Below are 9,571 nucleotides of genomic sequence, written 5' to 3' on the forward strand. Positions count from 1 at the left end.
TAACCCCAGATGACTGCATTTTATATTTGCACTGGAACTTTTCTTTTCCATGTGGCTGGCAGAAAGAATAAATTTTACTGAGGCTTAATATTTGTGAATCATCCATTTCAGTATTATTTAGACCAAAAATGGAACCTCAACGACTGTTTGGGCTGCAGATATCTGGGCTAGCTGGGTGGACTTTGGGTCTAATCAGGCAGATATACTGTTTCATTTGAAAGGGAAGATTAAGGTTCTGATCAGATGGGCAGGCATGCCCCCAGTGGCTATGGAAGTTTGAAATGGGAACTAATTTTTTAGGTGACCTGTTTGTTAGTGGATTGTTTCTAATTCTAATGAGTTTTGCTTCCCTTGTAACTGAAGTCTAGAATGAATCTTCTGGAAATGAGGACTCCAGTAGATCATAATGTGTCTGTTCATATTCCATTCCAAAGCAAGTTATTTGGTCATTCCCAAAGATACTCCATCCATGGAGATGGTGGAGAAGGAAAGGAGTGTTTCTGAGCAATATTCTAAACCAACTTTGAAAGCGATGGGTTAGGCACACAGAAGATGCCTGTCAGCCTTATCTCCTGATCTCCTGAGCAGGAGGAGCTCGGAGGCAAGTCCTGAGGAGTTAGGGAGGGATGGAGAAAGTCTTTTAGTGGTGCAGTGTGGCCCTATGGGTCTCTCCATATATGATATTATAGTTGTGAATGGCACTTAGGGACCAAATATTTTTAGTCCATGTAATATATATGAATATGCTAAGGCTGTACTTATATAAGTGAATATCATTTATTGAGCCCCTGCCACATGTTTGGCATTGTGCTAAATGATTTTCATGCTTATTTCAGAGGTCAGCAAATTTCTTCTACTAAGGGCCAGACAGTAAACAGTTAAGGTGCTGAAGGTCATATGCAGGCTCTGCTTGAGTTACTCAATGCTGCTGTAGTTGTGTGAAATCAGCCATACAAATACAAAAGCAAACAATACCGAAATGAATGAGTGTAGCTGTATTCCAGTATCACTGCATTTATGGACTCAGAAATTTGAATTTTACATAATTTCACATGTCATGAAGTATCTTCATTCTTTTGCTTTCTAAAAACCATTCAAAAATGTGAAAACTCTTCTTATGTGGTGGGATGTAAAAAACAAAAGCAAAGATGAAAACAGGTGGTTGACCAGATTTGACTCATGTTCCATAGTTTGCTGATCCCTGCTTTATCACATTAAGTCTTCACAGTTTACCTCGTGAGGTAGTTACATCATCCCATGTTATAGGTGAATACTGAAGAAGTTTAGTACAGAAGTCCCCCCTTGCCCGTGGTTTTGCCTTCTGTGGTCTCAGTTACCTGTGGTCAACCACGGTCTGGAAGCAGATGATCCTCCTTTCGACATATTGTCAGAGGCGAACAGTAGCCTAACGCTATGACGCATGCCTACCCCATCCACCTTACTGCATCTCATCACATAGGCATTTTACTACCTCACATCATCATCAGAAGAAGTGTTAGTATAGTACAAGAAGCTATTTGAGAGAGAGAGAAACCCAATTCATATAGCTTTTTAAATTTTTTAAAATTTAAACTCAATTGACCAACATCATTAGTTTCAGATGTAGTGTTCAATAATTTATCAGCCAGTGCCCATCACACCACGTACCCTCCTTAATCCCTTAATTACCCCATCCCCCCATCCACCTCCCCTCCAGCAACCCTCAGTTTGTTTCATAGAGTTAAGAGTCTCTCATGGTGACAGACAATTATCATATGACCTCTCTGATATGAGGAATTTGAAAGGCAGGGCGGGGGGTCGTGGGGGCTAGGTAGGGAAAAAAATGAAACAAGATGGGATCAGGAAGGAGACAAACCATAAGAGACTCTTAATCTTATGAAACAAACTGAGGGTTGCTGGAGGGTGCGGGGGTAGGGATAGGGTCGCTGGGTGATGGATATTGGGGAGGGTGTGTACTATGGGGAATGTTGTGAAATGTGTAAGCCTGATGATTCACAGACCTGTACCCCTGGTGCAAATAATACATTATATGTTAATTAAAAAAAATTCCTTCTCATGGGCCCTCTGGGAAAAATAAAAAAGAGTCTCTCATGGTTTTTCTCCTCTCTGATGACTTTTATTACAGTATATTGTTATAATTGTTGCATTTTATTATTAGTTATTATTATCTATATGCCTAATTTAGAAATTAAACTTTATCATAGATATGTACGTATAGGAAAAAAAGTACATAGAGGGTTCAGTACTATCTGTGGTTTTGGGCATCCACTGGGGGTCTTAGAACTTATTTCCCACAGATAAGGGGGGAACCACCATATTTCTGCTAATCTTTGGCAATTGGATAATATCACATCAAGAAGTTAGTGTGATTTTTTTTGCTTTTGACTAATGACAGTTCATAATCTATAACAAAACAATACAGTTTCCAATGTTTCCTGAGTGTATTTTATTTATTTTTATTTTTTAAAAGATTATTTATTTATTTATATGAGAGAGAGAGAGAGAGAGAGAAGGAGAGGCAGAGGGAGAAGCAGACTCCCTGCTGAGTAGGGAGCCCAACGTGGGGCTCAATTCCAGGATTCTGGGACCATAACCCGAGATAGAGGCAGACACTTAGCTGACTGAGCCACCCAGGTGCCCCTCCTGAGTATATTTTAAATATCATTTATATCACAGAAGGAAAATATGTTTATCTTATTTTTCATGATTTTAAACATATTCTAATTTATTTGATTATGACATACAACAAATAGCTCCTTTACACTTCACTTCCATTTAAGTATGTTTTGTTTGTGCTAATGTTAAAACATACTGCTTTCTCCTGAATACACTTTGAGGAAAGAGAAGATGGTTTGAAGTGATGCCGGGGGATATCAGAAAGTAGAAAAACGTGGCCATTTTTAATGCGGGTAATTGGGAGGTGGTGGAATGTAGACAAATATGAATGCACGTGAATGCACACACACACACACACACACACACACACACACACACACACACCACACACACACACACCCTCCAGACAAAGAATTCCCTTTCTGAATTTGGCAAAACGTGGAAAGGTTACAAAAGGAAGATTTTTCTCTTTCCCATACTCAGTGTGGTGCATTACTGATGCCTCAGTGAGTTTAAATAAAACAACTGGACTCATAAGAATTCATACATATTTCCAGCATATTACATTTTATACTGTAATAAATTCCTTTATAATATGGATTTTTTGGTTAAATGCCTTAAGATAGAATATGAGCCAAATAATGTTCCTTGAAACACAGTCTCTCCATACAATAAAGATCTGATCCATCACAGGTATTAGTTTTAGCTGCCAGGGCCTTTCTAAATTTTAAAATTTGAAACTTCTAATTTAAATAATAGGCAATTAAAAAATTTCAGAATGCATTCGTTGCATGTGACCAGGACATTTAGGCCAAGAAGCCCATGTATTAGGATTGAAGACTGTCGTGTGCCGACAAACAACACATCCATTATCTGTTATGTTTAAAAAAATCTAAGTTGCCTGGCATGGCTGTGTCTAATTACATATCACAGTATCAGTGGGTAATTGTGCTTTCTATGAGAAAAATTTGTTCCAAAGTCAAAATGTCATCTTGCTGTCAAATAATCCCGCCGATTACTATAAACAGAGCTGGAGAATTGTGCTGTGACCGAGAAGATGTGATGTGAATTGTGTTCATTACCCAAGACACGACTTCCATTGTAATTACACAGCTACCACTATAGCTTCCTTCTGCTATCTCCTGCTTGCCTGCTGCCACACATACAACTGATTAACATTCGGTCAATACAGCACCTTTCATACCATTAACCTCGGAGCCAAGTGAGGTCATTCCTTCATAATGATGGATTCTGTATTAACACAGCAACCTACATCAAGGATTAATATTTCCCTTTTCTTCATTATGGTTAAATTAGTAATTAGTCTAACACCTGGTTTCCATTATATTCTTGTTTGTCTGATCCTGTGTTGAAAATTCAACTGGCTTACAGGAAACTTCAGAACCCTCTTGCCAAGGAAGAGTTACTTTCCTCTCTGGCTACATCTGCTTTACAAAGTAGAAAAAAAAATATTTGGCATCAGGTATAATTTGAATATGAAAAACATTAGTGATATGAAATGAACCAAAGGAACATATGGTCTAGAAAGTACATATCAGTTTTTAGAAATTGGGATTAGACTACATGAAAGTTCTAGAAATTTGTTTATTGTGATGGGAACCTTGAGTCTGAGGTCATTCTGATATTTTGGAGTTTTATTTTTACAATCCTTTAGTGTAGTTTCTTATTCTGTTTGGTGAACTGTCATCAACAGCCACATTTTATGTAAGCCTGTGCTTTGTTTTCTTATAGGTAGCTATCTGAACTTTTGAAGTTCAGATAGAACTTCAATTATTATAGAATTATTATAGCAAGAGACTTCTAAGAGGAAAGAAAATTATACTTTTAAAAAATGGCTTCTCAATATGAAGAACGACAAAATTCAGGAAGAGGCAGCGATGGGGACAGTTAATGTCTCTGAGAATCTCTATTAACCTTTGGGGTCTGTGTCAATTAATGTTTTTATACCCAACAACACTGGAATATTATTTAGAAGTTCTATGGTAATTAGTGGAACATTTTACAAAATTTTATTTTATGCTTCTCTGGCTGTCTTTGGAATGGAAGTTTGAATTAATTTGGCGTGCTTACAGTTTTCACCATGGACGACTGAATAAAATTCCTAGCAGATAAAAGAGCAATGAGATTCACAAATCCAGGCCATCTTTTAAAATAGGTACTTCTCAAAAAAAAAAAAAAATTAGGTACTTCTCTGGGGCAAGTAGTCTACCAGGTGCTCCAGACAGTCTTTTCAAACTCTTTCAAACACTTCGAATAGCCAAGTGGTTGCTGTTGTCCCAATTAGAGATGAGGAAGCTGTACTTCATAGAGATTAAGTGGTATGCTGAAGGTCACATACCCAGAAAGTGGTGGAGTCAGAATTTAAGACCACATTTGCCTGACAGAGAGCCCATGCTATTTCCATCATGATCTACTGGGCCATTCATTCATAATACTTCCAAGTAGAAGAAGACAACAATTGTGTGCTTCTTCTGGGAAAAACAAAGGCAAATACTAGGAGGCAAGTATTTAAAGTGGAATAAAATCAATTAAATTTTTCATTACATAAAACAGCATGCACCCAGGCCTACCCTGGGCGTTATTTAACAAGGGGACTCTCTAGTGCCCTAAACAGATATTCAGGCATTTTCTAAGTGTAGAATTTAGGGAATGAATAGACTATATTTTATTTTTCAGAACATGGATCTTCACACTTGGGCATGGTTTCAGTTATTCTGGGGAGAGGGTACGAGTGCATCTTGCCTTAGAAAGTAGCAACACTAAGAAGAGTATAATCTTGCAGTTCATCAACAGTTTATGCTGTGAATATTGCATCTAAACAGGAAACGTTGCCATGCCAGTGATCGATTTATTGCCTCTCCACTTCAAGTCCATCCATTATCTCCTGCTCTATGAAAATAAGAATTGGGCCCATGAAACATTTCTCCTTTGCCAGCTGGCATGATGTCAGCTTTGTCTAGAGGGATACTGGAGCAGAAAGTTTGGTTTGGTTTGGTTTTGGTCCTGGTTACAGGGTGTTCTCTTGGCAAACTCCCATTCTGAGTGTGACTTCAGCCTCAGTGTACTGCCGGCAGTGCAAGGCACAGCTTTCTTTACCACTTGGCTTCTGCGGTGTGTGGTATCTCCAGCATCTGGCTTCTTTAGTGAATGCTTGGCTCCTGCAGTGCGTGGCAACCAATAGCATCCAGCCTCTCTCTAGAGAGCTTTCCTCTGGTAACCCCTTGTGCAGCTAACAGCCAGTTCCAAGGCATGGTACCTCTCCGTCAATGGCTTTCTCTTACATCTGGAGGGTGGATTTCCAGCAAGTTCCATCACTGAGCTATGATGGTGCTCTTTCCAATAAGGTATGGATCTCAGCACTAGGAAGAGGGAAGCTCTGCCTTGGGGTCTTAATCTCAGCCCCAGGGATAGTAGCTGCTAATTATATTCTTTATAGTTTTCTTTACTTCTTACTGGATTATGCCCCATTATTGAATCTTCTGTTAAACTTTGTTAAAATCGCTGTGTGAAAAGTACTCATGAAAGAAATTGAGGAAGACACAAAGAAATGGAAAAATGTTCCATGCTCCTGGATTGGAAGAATAAATGTTGTGAAAATGTCTATGTTACCTAAAGCAATCTACACATTTAATGCAATTCCTATCAAAGTACCATCCATCTTTTTCAAAGAAATGGGACAAATAATTCTAAAATTTACATGGAACCAGAAAAGACCTCGAATAGCCAAAGGAATATTGAAAAAGAAAGCGAACGTTGGTGGCATCACAATTCCAGACTTCAAGCTCTATTACAAAGCTGTCATCATCAAGACAGCATGGTACTGGCACAAAAACAGACACATAGATCAATGGAACAGAATGGAAAACCCAGAAATAGACCCTCAACTCTATGGTCAACTAATCTTAGACAAAGCAGGAAAGAATGTCCAATGGAAAAAAGACAGCCTCTTCAATAAATGGTGTTGGGAAAATTGGACAGCCACATGCAGAAAAATGAAATTGGACCATTTCCTTATACCACACACAAAAATAGACTCAAAATGGATGAAGGACCTCAATGTGAGAAAGGAATCCATCAAAATCCTTGAGGAGAACAGAGGCAGCAACCTCTTCCACCTCAACCACAGCAACATCTTCCTAGGAACATCCCCAAAGGCAAGGGAAGCAAGGGCAAAAATGAACTATTGGGATTTTATCAAGATCATAAGATTTTGTGCAGCAAAGGAAACAGTTAACAAAACCAAAAGACAACTGACAGAATGGGAGAATATATTTGCAAACGACATATCAGATAAAGGGCTAGTGTCCAAAATCTATAAAGAACTTAGCAAACTCAACACCCAAAGAACAAATAATCCAATCAAGAAATGGGCAGAGGACATGAACAGACATTTCTGCAAAGAAGACATCCAAGACGGCCAATGGACACATGAAAAAGTGCTCCACATCACTCGGCATCAGGGAAATACAAATCAAAACCACAATGAGATATCACCTCACACCAGTCAGAATGGCTAAAATTAACAAGTCAGGAAATGACAGATGCTGGCGAGGATGCGGAGAAAGGCGAACCCTCCTACACTGTTGGTGGGAATGCAAGCTGGTGCAACCTCTCTGGAAAACAACATGGAAGTTCCTCAAAATGCTGAAAATAGAACTACCCTATGACCCAGCAATAGCACTACTGGGTATTTACCCTAAAGATACAAACATAGTGATCCGAAGGGGCATGTGCCCCCGAATGTTTATAGCAGCAATGTCCACAATAGCCAAACTATGGAAAGAACCTAGATGTCCATCAACAGATGAATGGATCAAGAAGATGTGGTATATATACACAATGGAATACTATGCAGCCATCAAAAGAAATGAGATCTTGCCATTTGTGACAACGTGGATGGAACTAGAGTGTATCATGCTTAGCGAAATAAGTCAAGCGGAGAAAGGCAACTATCATATGATCTCCCTGATATGAGGAAGTGGTGATGCAACATGGGGGCTTAAGGGGGTAGGAGAAGAATAAATGAAACAAGATGGGATTGGGAGGGAGACAAACCATAAGAGACTCTTAATCTCACAAAACAAACTGAGGGTTGCTGGGGGGAGAGGGGTTGGAGAAGGGGGGTGGGATTATGGACATTGGGGAGGGTATGTGCTTTGGTGAGTGCTGTGAAGTGTGTAAACCTGGCGATTCACAGACCTGTACCCCTGGGGATAAAAATACATTATATGTTTATAAAAAAAAAATGTAAAAAAAGAAATCGCTGTGTGATTTCTTTCTTTCCTTCTTTTGTTCTTTCTTTCTTTCTTTTTATTTTATTTATTTGACAGATAGAGATCACAAGCAGGCAGGGAGGCAGGCAGAGAGAGAGGAGGAAGCAGGTTCCCCGCCAAGCAGAGAGCCTGACATGGGGCTCAATCCCAGGACCCTGGGATCATGACCTGAGCCGAAGGGGCAGAGGCTTTAACCCACGGAGCCACCCAGGCGCCCCCTTGCTGTGTGATTTCTATCTCCTGGTTGGACACTGACTGATACAGCTAAGCAGTAATGTCCTGGGAGTTAGACAATGCCTAGGAGTGGCCGACATCTTTAGTCATCTAAGAAATATACAGATAGACCTGGAGAGACAGGGGGAAAAGAATGTGTTGATATTTAATGGATTTTGGGATAGAAAGATGATTCAAGAGAAGGATGAATTCTTAGGTGGGGCATTAGTTCTCTGTGGTGTGCAGTCAGAATGGCTAAAATTAACAAGTCAGGAAAACAACATGACTTTGGTGAGGATGTGGAGAAAGGGGAACCCTCTTACTCTGTTGATGGGAATGCAAACTGCTGCAGCAACTCTGGAAGACAGCATGGAGGTTCCTCAAAAAGTTAAAAATAGAGCTACCCTATGACCCAGCAATTGCACTATTAGGTATTTATCCAAAGGATACAAACATAGTGATCTGTAGGGACACATGCATTCCCAAATGTTTATAGCAGCAATGTCCACAATAGCCAAACTATGGGAAGAACCCAGATGTCCACCGACAAATGAATGGATTAAAAAAAGATGTGGAATATATATACAATGGAACATTACTCAGCCAACAAAAAGAATGAAATCCTGTTATGTGCAATGAGATGGATGGAACTAGAGTGTATCATGCTAAGCGAAATAAGTCAGTCAGAGAAAGACAGTTATCATATGATTTCACTGATATGTGGAATTTAAGAAACAGAACAGATGAACATAAGGAAGAGGAAGGAAAAATAAGATGAAACAGAGAGGGAGACAAACCATAAAAGACTCTTAACCATAGGAAACAAAGTGAGGGTTGCTGGAGGGGAGATGGGTGGGGGGCGGGGCAACTGGGTGATAGGCATTAAGGAGGACATGTGATGGAGTGAGCACCTGGTCTTTTGTGCAACTGATGAAGAACTAAATTCTTCCTCTGAAACTAATAATGCACTATATGTTAATTAATTGAATTTAAATTAAAAAAATTTCTCTGTAATGTGGTTTTCCCATCACACTTAGGGAAAAAGTTAGAGACTTCACAGTAGCCTATAAGGCCTGTCATGACCTGACCAGCCTCTGACCTCTGACCTCTAACCTCACTTCCAATCCCTCTCCCATTGCTCACTTCAGGGGCTCCAGCCACGCTGGCCTCTTTATGGTCCTTGACCACCCCAGGTATATGCCTGCCTCAATGCCTTGCACCTACTGCTCCTTCTTCCTGGAAGGTTTTCTTCCATACACCTGCCTGACTGATGTACTCTCTACCTACAGGTCTTTGTCACCTCAGTGAGGCCTCCTGTAATCACTCTCTTTAAATTTGTGCTTGACCTTGTACTCCCTATCCCTTATCAGTCTTCTCTTGTTTATTCTTCTCCATAGCACCTTCTAAGATGCTACATAATTTGTTCATTTATTTTGTCTCTTGTTTGT

Source organism: Mustela nivalis (genome assembly GCF_964662115.1).
Source record: "Mustela nivalis genome assembly, chromosome: 7".
Classification (NCBI taxonomy): domain Eukaryota; kingdom Metazoa; phylum Chordata; class Mammalia; order Carnivora; family Mustelidae; genus Mustela; species Mustela nivalis.